General features: G+C 43.4%; 1 protein-coding gene across 2 annotated transcripts in view; it reads left to right on the forward strand.

Moving 5' to 3' along the window:
• Nucleotides 1-655: 655 nt before the first annotated feature.
• LOC139051497 (vinexin-like) overlaps nucleotides 656-13,707 on the forward strand; it is a 647,850-nt gene continuing 634,798 nt past the window's right edge. The window contains exons 1-2 of one of the 2 annotated variants that reach the window (XM_070528475.1): nucleotides 656-867; nucleotides 5,182-5,395. The gene's annotated coding sequence lies outside the window, so the exon portion shown is untranslated. Of the gene's footprint in view, nucleotides 868-5,161; nucleotides 5,396-13,707 lie in introns of those variants that run through there. The other variant, XM_070528476.1, reaches the window with a different exon arrangement.

Consider the following 13,707-nt stretch of genomic DNA (forward strand, 5'->3'; position numbering starts at 1 on the left):
GTTCGGTTACAACCTTAGACAGATTCTTGGCACAAGTTAAATCTATACACGACCGCTGTTGAGCAGTTGAGCTACTTGCATTGGTGTGACACTTCAAACCAAACTCTTATAGCACAAAATGAGAGAACCATTTCTTGTCTCGTTTTGAGATGTCCACACTGAATTCTCCAACGATGATCATAGTGCTGTCACGGCTAACCCACGCCAAAGTGAGGGGTCATTAACTTCTCCAAATCACACTTGGGTGTGCCTGGTGTTGTATACACAGTGGCTATCACGTCTTACGTTTGTACGGCAGAGACATCCCCACAGTGGCTGGCATGGTCCTCTTGCGAGTCAAAGGTTGTACCACGGTCGCTCAATGCGTTCGTGGCGCATTTTCTACGCGTATCCCAAACAACAGTTATCGGCTGGGGGCGCTGCCGCGGATGACGCTGTTTTCGATACACGCGGCAGGGCGCACTTTTTTTTATATGCATTTTTCATTTTGTCCTTTGCGTATATGGCAACACCTCCTGCTCGTGAGTCCGTGTGTTGTTCACTAACTATTCCACTAGTCCATCGACTTGAAACAATGCATCTTGATTTATTATTATTATTATTATTCGGCAGCGATACAGTGGCCTGATAAACTGATCGCCTGTACTTCCACAGATCACCTGGCCTGCTGAAGGTTTTCCCGCTGGATTGGCAGAAGTACGCCCATCGACGCCTACCGACACTGCTCAGCTGATTTCATCGCCTGGATCCTGCTCTTCTGGCAACACTGACCCGGCGTTTCAGCATAAAACGCCCACTCAAGCGAGACTGCTTCGCAGTCGGCAGCGATACAGTGGCCTGTTAAACTGATCGCCTGTACTTCCACAGGTATATTTTCCTTTGTAATCTTTTGCTTCCCATTGTATGTGAAGTGCTGCCGACTGCCAAGCGTTGCTCTTATAACGTGTTGCGATGTCCGAAGACAGCCTTTGTATTGCCTGTCAAAAAAGTCTGCCGAGTGATGGGCGTATTATGGCATGTTGTGAATGCAGATATTCATATCATCTCGGACAGACTTGCTCGGGTATTGCCCCTAATACCTTTAACACTATGGGACAGGCGAAACGTGAGGGTTGGGTATGCAAGACCTGCAGAGCGAACAAAAAGCAACCTTCTTCATCCCAGTCGGATTCAGCGCAGGCGGCAGGCAATAATGACGCTATTTTAGCTCTTGTTGCGGAAATCAAGGACGTAAAAAAAAGCTTAGAAGTACTACCGGCACTGCATTCTAAGGTTGACTCGCTCTTGTTTCTGAAAGCCGAATTCTTAAATCTGTCGAAGACCGTCTCTGACCTTGAAGACGCCGTCACTTTCTTGTCAAAGCAGTACGAGACTACACGTGAACAGCTCAAGTTGTCTGAAGAAGCAGCCAGGACCAGAGACAGAGAAATTCAGAAGTTAAATGAGACTGTCCGTGTTCAGGCTGAGATTTTGCAACGATTGCAGCACGATCAAAATGAATCTCAACAGCACAGCAGAAAGGCAAATTTGGAAATTCGTGGCATGCCAGTTGCTGATAAGGAAGACTTGAAAAAAATACTGCATGATCTGGCTGATAAAATTGATTTACCCGAATTTTCTGTTGATACTGACGTCGTTGCTGTCCACCGACTTTCTGGCAAAACAGACACTGTCCCTACAGTCTTGGTTCGTTTCTCAACGGTAAACATGAAAGAAAACTGGATGAGGGCTCGTGGAAAGCTTCGACAGCTCTGTGAATCCAAAGTACTTCCGAAGCTCTACTTTAATGACAATCTAACCAAGGCAAATCGGCATCTGTTCTGGCTTGCCCGGGCCGCAGGCAAGCTACACAAGTACAAGTTCGTGTGGGTGAGAGCAGGCAAAATCTTCGCTAAGAAGGACGAAGTCTCTCCACTCATTCGCATTACCAATGAAATGGATGTTGAAAAAATCCAATGAATATGTATCCGTCTGTTTTGCTTGATTTTCCGAGCTTTCAAGCTTTTAAGGACAGCTTCGGTCCGAATTCCGAATCAGACTTTACTTTGGTCAATATAAATATTCGCAGTCTACGTAAATACTGGGATGAGTTTAAACATATTGCAGAAGATGCCAGAAATTTTGTAGATGTATTTGTGCTAACCGAAATAAATATTCCCGAATCAAGCACACAATTTTTTGCCATAAAAGGTTATAGTGAAAAATTTATCACTCGTTTACACCGTCGAGGGGGTGGAATTGCAGTTTTTGTGAATGAAAAGTACACAGTATCGTGCATTGATCTAGATCTGGCTCATGCTGAATGCCTGTGTTTAAATGTAAGCTTTCTTCAGACCACTCTTACTTTGTTAGCGATCTATCGGCCTCCTGCAAACAGCGTTAGTCGCTTTATAATAGAATTAGAGACTGTTTTGAAGCGTTTCAGTTATGAGGAGGTGTTTTGCCTCACCGGTGATTTAAATATTGACGTATTATGCCCAGGTAAAGCTCAAGTGTCAGACTATTTATCTGCCCTTTCTGCTTTTGGCCTCGAAAGCATGGTCACCACCTTCACACGTGAAGAAATTGTGAATGGCCGAATAACGCATTCTTGTTTAGACCACATCGCCGCACGGGCGCCTAATCATGATCTGCATTCATGCGTGATTACGCAACGCTTAGCAGACCACTATTTCACTGTCTGTCGTTTCAGCTTGAGGCGTCTTTTTAACACACCTCAACGTTGGAAAGTAAATAGCTCAGATAGGCGGACGCGCGTTATCGTTGTTGATCAACGCAAATTGGATGAAATGATTGGCAGGTTCGACTGGTCTTCACTGATTGTTTCCGGAGTGCCAGTGTTTATTTATGAACAATTCAGTTCGAAAATACGCAGCTTTCAAGAAGCCTGCACTCGAATTGTTCTAACTAAACAGAGAAGAAATCATAACTGGCTTACCGTGGATATAATGAATGCAATCGCCTACCGAGACTTGCTGTGGAAACGCCTTAAACGAACTCCTAACAATGATGAGCTTCGCGCTAGCTACAGAAGCGCAAGGAATAAAGTCGTCGCCCTTATACGATGCGCAAAACGCCGCTACTTTCAACGTCAGTTTCAATTATCCGTTCGAAATCCGGCAAAGACGTGGTCACTGATAAACCACCTACGCGGGAAAGACACTAATAGTAATTCAAAGCTAGCTGACACTTTCCCATGTGATCTTGCACAGACAGCCGCAATCTTTAATCAACATTTCGCGCGCGCTTCGGGAGCAACTTCAATGGTGCCAGCTGGCCGCTCTGGAAAAGAAAAAATCTTATCGGCTTCCGCGTTCTTACCAACGATAACATTCGACACACTCGCAAGAATAGTTGCTGGGTTTAGGCGACATAAGCCAGCTGGTATAGACGGTATATCGGCATCTTTGCTCCAACGAAACTTCAACGCACTATCGCGTATTCTTCTTGTCATACTTAATGGATTCCTAGAGACGGCTACAATGCCGGCGGAATTAAAAACGGCTATTGTGTCTCCATTATTTAAAGGAGGAAAGAAAGGTATTGTGGACAGTTACCGACCTATTTCAATCTTGCCTATCATGTCACAAATAATAGAAAAATTTCTCTTAGAAACTATGACGTCATTTCTAGATAAGTTTTCAGTTATATCGAGTCGTCAGTTCGGCTTTGTCGCGGGACGGGGCACCATTGCTCTGCTCGAGGAATTTTCCGATGAATTGAACACAGCTTTAGAACAAAACATGTTTGCATGCGCGTTGTTTCTCGATACTTCTAAAGCCTTTGATACTGTGAACCACGAACTCCTGCTTGAAAAACTATACCTGCTCGGCTTCAGGGGTCCATTTTACCAGTTCCTAAAAAACTATTTGTCCGGCCGCTCGCAGGTGATATCTTTAGACAACGAGTTATTCATAAATAACAAACTACCCTTGAAAGCTGGAGTGCCTCAGGGCTCTATATTGTCTCCTCTTCTCTTTAACATATTTATAAATGACTTTTCTTCAGCTGTTTCGAAGTGTATGATATTTCAGTACGCAGATGACACTGTCCTATTAACTAAACATATCTGTTACTCAAAAGCAATTGCATTACTTCAAGAGAGTGTGTACGACGCAGTGACCTGGTTTGCTAACAACTGTTTGTCAATAAACAAAGAAAAAACAAAACTGTTATGTTTTAGAAATCCACTTAAAGCAACGGTTACAAATTTACCCTTGTTTCTACACTGTCGTACTTGCCAATCGTGTCAGTGTGCCCCTGTAGAATATGTTAACTCCATTAAATACCTTGGTGTTTTCTTTGACAGTGACCTCTCATGGAATGATCACATGACGTATCTTTGCGGCAGGCTCAGAAGTGTTTCCTCGCTGCTTTTTAATATTAAATCCATTGTTCCGATGCCTGTAAAAATCACTATCATGCACGCCTTAGCATACAGTGTGTTACGTTATGGCATTACATTGTTCGGGTTTTGCTCATCTCGATGGCTTTGTCGAATTGACAGTATTCTAAAAAATATGTTGAAGTCCATTGTTTATAACTCCTCCTCGGCCGACAATGTGAACTTATTTATACATCTGGGTCTTCCGTCATTTCAAACTTTGTTCACTCAAACGGTTGTGGTGAGACATTTTTGGAACCCTGATTTCAAACAAGAATATGTTGCTCCCCGTGCACTGCGGAAAACATTGCGTTTTGTAGTACCGCACTGCAACACAAGATTTGGTAAGGCTAGTAGGTATGCTTATGTCCCAAGAATATTCAATGATCTTCCTGATCATATATTTACTGCAACTTCGAAACGAAACTTGAAAAAAATGTTGAAGGCACTGTAAGATATGTATAATACTGCATTTCTCTTTTCTTGTTTCTTGTATTTCTTTTGTCACTGATTTCAGCTGATTTTCTGTTTCATTTCGTGTGATGAACTTCACGAGCTTGTCATTTCTGTACATGTTGCCATTTTGACTTTGTTTGCCGACATGCCGGGCCAAGTCACGCAAGCCACTTCGTTGGCTTTGACGGGCCTGCCTTCTGATGTACGATTATTGTAATATGGCAACAATAAATATTATTATTATTATTATTATTATTATTATTATTATTATTATTATTATTATTATTATTAGTTGGCAGCGATACAATGGCCTGTTAAACTGATCGCCTGTACTTCCACAGATTCCTTGGTCTGCTGAAGGCTTTTCCCGCTGGATTGGCAGAGGTGCGCTCATCGACGCCTACCGACACTGCTCGGCTGATTTCATCGCCTGGATCCTGCTCTTCTGGCGACGCTGACCCGGCGTTTCAGCATAAAACGCCCACTCAACCCAGACCGCTTCGCAGTCGGCAGCGATACATTGGCCTGTTAAACTGATCGCCTGTACTTCCACAGGTAAATTTTCCTTTGTAATCTTTTGCTTCTCATTGTATGTGAAGTGCTGCTGACTGCCAAACGTTGGTTTTATAACCTGTTGTGATGTCCGATGACAGCCTTTGTATTGCCTGTCAAAAACGTCTGCCTTGTGATGAATGTATTATGGCGTGTTGTGAATGCAAATATTCATATCATCTCGGACAGACTTGCTCGGGTCTTGGCCCTAATACATTTAACACTCATAAAACACTCATAACACTCATAAAAGTGTAGCCTGTCAACCTTTACAGCTACAAACGCCCCTTGAAGCAGTGGCGGTGCGAGTTGTTCTGCTAAACAAACTCATCACCATTAGCTCTCTTTACATACCCGCCATTACAATCTAACGAAACATGATTTTCAATACTTTATAGATCAATTGCCAGAACCTTATGTTGTTCTTGGCGATTTCAATGCGCACAGTTCCCTGTGGGGCGGCTCTCGTATAGACGCGCGAGGTCGTCTTGTTGAACAGTTCCTTTTTTCTTCTGGTGCGTGCCTCCTGAATAAGAAGAAACCCACATATTACTGTCTTGCAAACAATACCTTTTCTTCAATTGATCTGAGCATAGTTTCCCGGCCCATACTGCCTGAACTCGAATGGGAAGTTACGAACAATCCTTACGGAAGCGACCACTTCCCCATACTATTAAGAACACTTAAAGAAAACGAATATCCACCACAGGCTCCTAGGTGGAAGATTGACAGAGCAGACTGGGAGAAATTCCGAAATTTAACTAGTATATCATGGGTTGACATGTCCTCGCTAGGAATTGATGCTGCTGTTGAGTATTTTACAGCCTTTATAATAGATGCCGCATCAAAATGCATATCAGAAGTAAGTGGCCTGGCATGCAAACGGCGTGTCCCGTGGTGGAACGACGATTGTAGGATCACTCGTAAAAAAACAGAACAAAGCGTGGGAGTTGCTACGCGCCTCTCCCACTGCGGAGAATCTTATTAACTTTAAGAAAATAAAGTCCCAAGGCAGGAGAACCTGCCGACAGGCTAGAAGAGAAAGTTGGGAGAAGTTTTTATCGAGTATAAATTCCTATACAGATGAGGCCAAAGTCTGGAACAAGGTTAATAGGATAAGAGGGCGACAAACATCTTCACTCCCTCTGGTAAACACACAGGGCGATACACTGAAAGACCAGGCAGACTCACTTGGGGAGCACTTTGAGCGAGTGTCGAGCTCAACGCACTATTCCCAATCCTTTCTTAAACATAAAGAAATAGTAGAGCGTAAACCAATCATACGAAAATCCAGGCAGAATGAACCGTATAACCAGCCTTTCGGTATTGCCGAGTTGAGAGCTGCCTTGAACACATGCAAAAGCACTGCACCGGGACTTGACAGAGTCATGTATGACATGATCAGAAACCTACATACTGACGCACAAGTTACACTTCTTACACTATTCAACTCTATTTGGGCTGCAGGATACCTCCCATCCACATGGAAAGAAGCGATTGTGGTTCCTGTTCTAAAGCACGGAAAAGACCCTTCCTTGGCAACAAGTTATCGTCCGATAGCTCTAACAAATTGTATGTGTAAGATTTTTGAAAAAATGATAAATCGCAGACTTATACATTTCCTTGAGCTCAACAATATGCTCGATCCTTATCAGAGTGGCTTCAGAGAAGGGCGGTCGACAACCGTTCATCTGGCGCGCATTGAAGGAAATCTCCGCGATGCATTTATACATGGACAGTATTTCCTATCGATATTCCTTAACATGGAGAAAGCGTATGACATGGCATGGCGTTACGGGATCTTGCGAGACCTGTCGGAGATGGGAATCCGTGGAAATATGCTGAACATAATTGAAAGCTATTTGTCGGATCGTAGCTTCCGCGTGAAAATCGGCAATGTATTGTCGCGACCTTTTATTCAGGAAACAGGTGTACCCCAGGGAGGAGTACTCAGTTGCACTCTCTTTATCGTTTAAATGAACACACTTCGTCCTTCACTGCCACCCGCCATTTTTTATTCCGTCTACGTAGATGATATACAGCTAGGCTTCAAATCTAGCAACCTTACAGTGTGTGAAAGACAAGTACAGCAGGGCTTAAACAAGGTGTCCAAGTTGGCAGACCAAAATGGATTTAAAATCAACCCGCACAAAAGCTCTTGTCTTCTCTTCACAAGAAAGAGAGGCCTGGTACCTGATCCCTCTGTAGAACTGGGTGGACAACAAATTCCCTTCAAGAAAGAGCACAAATTTCTAGGTGTCATTCTCGACTCCAGGCTCACTTCCATTTCACACATAAAATATCTCAAAGAAAAATGTGTAAAAACAATGAGCTTACTTAAAGTTCTATCCCACACTACATGGGGTAGCGACAGGAGGTGCCAGTTGAATCTCTACAGAAGCATAGTTAGATCACGGTTAGATTATGGTGCCGTAGTATATCACTCTCCTGCACCGAGTGCGCTAAAAATGTTAGACCCCGTTCATCATCTAGGTATCCGCCTGGCCACTGGCGCATTTAGAACAAGCCCGGTGGAAAGTCTATATGCAGAGTCAGACGAGTGGTCATTACATTTTCAGAGAACGTACATCAGCTTTACCTATTTTCTCAATGTGCGCTCCAATAAAGAACATCCGTGCTTCAAAACTGTTAATGACTTAACATGTCAAACACTTTTTAATAATAAACCCTCCATGAGACTTCCTTTCTCACTGCATGCAAGAAAACTTAGCACGGAAATGGATGTCCCTGTTCTCGAACATCGACTAATGCCTCCAACTAAGCTATTACCGCCCTGGGAGTGGCAGGTGATAGACTGTGACGTATCCTTTGTAGAGGTCACAAAACACGCACCTGACATCGAAATCACTATGCATTTCCGCGAACTTCAATCGAAGTACAGCTGCTCAGAATTCCACACAGACGCGTCTAAATCACATGCTGGTGTATCTTATGCTGCTGTTGGTCCCTCTCTTTCTATATCTGACTTACTGAACCCGCAAACAAGTATCTTCACTGCAGAAGCTTATGCAGTACTGTCTGCAGTAAGACATATACAGAAATTAAAACTCGACAGAGCAATTGCATACACAGACTCGCTAAGTCTCGTAAAAGCGTTAATTTCATTACAAAAGCTTAAAAATCCTGCGGCGCCATAACGTAAAACTATTCCAAACTTTTCTATTCCAAGTCTGCTATCAGCTCTCCACGATTGGTCAAAAACGTTTTTTCACCACGCCCACTAAACCTGTCTGTCACGCGACGTCACGAAAACCACGATACCTCCCCATCTGATATGATGTGTACACACGGATTATGCATGATTTGACAGAAAAAAGAAAAACTGTTATTTATGATTCGACCCCTTTTCGCCATGAGACCTCGGCTATTGGTAAAAAGTTTTCAGGCTGCACCCACTTTATCTGCCTGTCACGCGACGGCACAGCATCGCACAAACTCACCGCGTCAAAGTGACGTGTACGCGATAAAGATGCATTAAAATGCCGAACAAAACTGAATTTTTTTCGGAATAGCCGCAGGCTGCCCCGTTCCGAAAGGAATAAAAGATGGCTGCCGCCGATCGCTGAGACGCTGGCTACTCGCACCTGCCGGAGAGCATGGGTGTATTTGCGTATAATAAAGCTTCTTGCGTGGCCGTGTAACGTTTTCAAGCGCTTTCAGCACGTTTACTACCTCATTCTGCCAACTCTTCTTTACTGAGGTTCAGTTTTAGCGTTAGTCTTAGGCTTGCTTTGCATGCCACCGCGATTTTCGAGCAGCCACCACAAGCTAAGTAAGGGAAAGCCCACCAATCGCAGACCGCCGGCACCACCCTCTTCATCCGGTTACCGATTTTCAGTGCACTGACTCTGCCCCAGTGAATCCCTCTCCACTTGATCGTTCTCCTCGCCTCTTGTCAGCCAACTAGATACGACAAGCCGCTTAGTGTAAGCAATGTTATTCGTTTTTCAAGCAAACAAAAGTGACCTCCTACGAACGAGAAGAGCGTTTGATTGGTCTGTTCAGACAGCCCTGTGGGTGACCGCCTGGCGCTTGCGTCGGTGGTTACGCAAATTTGACGTCAGGAGATTGGAATAGAAACATAGTGGAATATTTTTACGTTATAGGGCCCCTGCATTCATTGAACTTTACTCCCTCTTATGCAGTATCTATATATCACATATACATGTAGTAATATGCTGGGTACCTGGCCATAGAGGTATCGAGGGTAATGTACTGGCTGATAAAATGGCCACATCACTTACATCACTAAACACTAATTCTGCAGCTGCTGTCCCGGTCGCAGATCTGAAGCCTTTCTTGCGTAAGAAACTGCGACAACACTGGCAACGCATGTGGAACGCAGAAATAAACAATAAACTGCACGTTATAAAGCCACAGCTTGGTTTTTGGCCCTCCCCATCAAAATCACGGCGAACAGATGTCCTATTCTGCCGCCTCAGAATAGGGCACACATTTGGTACACACAATTTTCTTCTTACTGGAAATGAACCGCCAACCTTTGGTCGATGTGGTGAGACGCTGACCGTCCCCCACGTCCTCTTGGAGTGTCGCGAAGCCGAACCTGAAAGAAAGAAGCATTTTCGTCTTGCATATCGTTATTGCATACCTCTTGAACCACCTTTGTTTCGTGGTAAAGAACCATTTTTCAACACCAAAGCAGTCCTCAACTTTTTTAATGAGGTTGTCCTACATGTTATGAGCCCAATAAATTCGTAGCGCATTCTTTCTCCAGAGGATGCCGCTGTGATAGTTCTTTTATATAGCACATGCCTCCAGGCCCTTATGTCTCAAGGGCCCTAACGAGGCCATGGTGCTCTAGTTAATTTTAGAAACCTATGCATTTTTTTATATCGTATCATTATTTTGCAATGCACCTTAATGCACATAGTACTCGTCATTTGTCATCGCCATAATTTTATTACACGTACATTTTACGCACTTTACAGTGACTATATTTTAGGCCCCTTTGCAGCCACGTCACATTCACTTCACAGAATTCATAACTCCACTGCGAAATCACTAACACTTCCATGGCGCTCTTTGGCCATACCTGACCCTTGCGCCGATAAAAACCACACATTCATTCATTCATACCTTTAACACTATGGGACAGGCGAAACGTGAGGGTTGGGTATGCAAGACCTGCAGAGCGAACAAAAAGCAACCTTCTTCATCCCAGTCGGATTAAGCGCGGGCGGCAGGCCATGACGACGCTATTTTAGCTTTTGTTGCGGAAATTAAGGACGCAAAAGAAAGCTTAGAAGTACTACCGGCACTGCATTCTAAGGTTGACTCGCTGTTGCTTCTGAAAGCAGAATACTTAAAGCTGTCGAAGACTGTCTCTGACCTTGAAGACGCCGTCACTTTCTTGTCAAAGCAATACGAGACCACACGTGAACAGCTCAAGTTGTCTGAAGAAGCCGCAAGGACCAGAGACAGAGAAATTCATAAATTAAATGAGAATGTCCATGTTCAGGCTAAGATTTTGCAAAAATTGCAGCACGATCAAAACGAATCTGGACAGTACAGCAGAAAGGCAAATTTGAAAATTCGTGGTTTGCCGGTTGCTGAAAAGGAAGATTTGAAGAAAATACTGCATGGTCTGGCTGACAAAATTAATTTACCCCAATTTTCTGTTGATGCTGATGTCGTTGCTGTTCACCGACTTTCTGGCAAAACAGACACTGTCCCTACAGTCTTGGTTTGTTTCTCAACGGTAAACATGAAAGAAAACTGGATCAAGGCTCGTGGAAAGCTTCGACAGCTCTGTGAATCTAAAGTGCTTCCGAAGCTCTACTTTAATGACAATCTAACCAAGCCAAATCGGCATCTGTTCTGGCTTGCCCGGGCCGCAGGCAAGCAACACAAGTACAAGTTCGTTTGGGTGAGAGCAGGCAAAATCTTCGCTAAGAAGGACGAAGTTTCTCCACTCATTCGCATTACCAATGAAATGGGTGTTGAAAAAATCCAATGAATATGTAACCGCCTGTTTTGCTTGGTTTTCCGAGCTTTCGAGCTTTTAAGGACAGCTTCTGTCCGAATTCGGAATTAGACTTTATATTGGTCAATATAAATATTCGCAGGCTACGTAAATACTGGGTTGAGTTTAAACATATTGCAGAAGATGCAACAAATTTTGTAGATGTATTTGTGCTAACCGAAATATATATTCCCGAATCAAGCACACAGTTCATTGTCATAACAGGTTACAGTGCAGAATTTATCACTCGTTCACACCGTCGAAGGGGCGGGATTGCAGTTTTTGTGAATGAAAAGTACACAGTATCATGCATTGATGTAGATCTTGCTCATGCGGAATGTCCGTGTTTAAATGTAAGCTTTTTTCAGACAACTCTTACTTTGTTAGCAATCTACCGGCCTCCTGCAAACAGCGTTAGTCGCTTTATAATAGAATTACAGACTGTTTTGAAGCTTTTCAGTTATGAGAATGTGTTTTGCCTCACTGGTGATTTAAATATTGACGTATTATGCCCAGGCAAAGCTCAAGTGTCAGACTGTTTATCTGTCCTTTCTGCTTTTGACCTCGAAAGCATGGTCACCACCTTCACACGTGAAGAAATTGTGAATCGCCGAATAACGCATTCTTGCTTAGACCACATCGCCGTACGGGCGCCTAATCATGATCTGCATTCATGCGTGATTACGCAGCGCTTAGCAGACCACTATTTCACTGGCTGTCGTTTTAGCTTGAGGCGCCTTTATAAAAAATCTCAGCGTTGGAAAGTAAATAGCTCAGATAGGCGGACGCGCGTTGCCTTTGTTGATCAACGCAAACTGGATGAGACGATTGGCAGGTTCGGCTGGTCTTCACTGATTATTTGCGGAGTGCCAGTGTTTATTTATGAACAATCTTGTTCGAAAATACGCAGCTTTCAAGAAGCCTGCAGTCGAATTGTTCTAACTAAACAGAGAAGAAATCATAACTGGCTTACCGTGGATATAATGAATTCAATCGCCTACCGAGACTTGCTGTAGAAACGGCTTAAACGAACTCCAAGCAATGCTGAGCTTCGCGCTAGCAACAGAATCGCAAGGAATAAAGTCGTCGCCCTTATACGATGCGCAAAACAACGCTACTTTCAACGTCAGTTTCAATTATCTGTTCGAAACCCGGCGAAGACGTGGTCGCTGATAAACCACCTACGCGGGAAAGTCACTACCAATTCAAAGCTAGCTGACGCTTTCCCATGTGATCTTGCACAGACAGCCACAATCTTGAATCAACATTTCGCGCGCATTTCGGGAGCAACTTCAACGGTGCCAGCAGGAAAGAAAAAATCATATCGGCTTCCGCGTTCTTTCCGACGATAACATTCGACACACCCGCAAGAATAGTTGCTGGGTTTAGGCGACATAAGCCTGCTGGTAGAGACGGTATATCGGTATCTTTGCTCCAATGAAACTTCAACGCACTATCACGTATTCTTCTTGTCATAATTAATGGATTCCTAGAGACAGCTACAATGCCTGCGGAATTAAAAATGGCTATTGTATCTCCATTATTTAAAGGAGGAAAAAAGGTATTGTGGACAGTTACCGACCTATTTCGATCTTGCCTATCATGTCACAAATAATAGAAAAATTTATCTTAGAAACTATGACGTCATTTCTAGATACGTTTTCAGTTATATCGAGTCGTCAGTTCGGCTTTGTCGCGGGACGGGGCACCATTGCTCTGCTCGTGGAATTTTCCGATGAATTAAACACAGCTTTAGAACACAACATGTTTATATGCGCATTGTTTCTCGATACTTCTAAAGCATTCGATAGTGTGAACCACGAACTCCTGCTTGAAAAACTATACCTGCTCGATTTCAGGGGGCCATTTTACCAGTTCCTAAAAAACTTTGTTCGGCCGCTCGCAGGTTATATCTCTAGACAACCAGTTATTCGTCAATAACAAATTACCTTTGAAAGCTGGACTACCTCAGGGCTCTATATTGTCTCCTCTTCTTCTTGACATATCTACAAATGATTTTTGTTCAGCTGTATCGAAGTGTATGATATTTCAGTATGCAGATGACACTGTCCTTTTAACTAAACATATCTGTTACTCAAAAGCTATTGCGCTACTTCAAGAGAGTGTGTACGATGCAGTGACCTGTTTGCTAACAACTGTTTGTCGATAAACAAAGAAAAAACAAAAATGTTATGTTTTAGAAATCCACCTAAAGTAACGGTTACACATTTACCCTTGTTTCTACAATGTCGTACTTGCCGATCGCGTCAGTGTGCCCCTGTAGAATATGTAAACACCATTAAATACCTTG

Source organism: Dermacentor albipictus, unplaced genomic scaffold (assembly GCF_038994185.2).
Source record: "Dermacentor albipictus isolate Rhodes 1998 colony unplaced genomic scaffold, USDA_Dalb.pri_finalv2 scaffold_12, whole genome shotgun sequence".
Lineage (NCBI taxonomy): Eukaryota > Metazoa > Arthropoda > Arachnida > Ixodida > Ixodidae > Dermacentor > Dermacentor albipictus.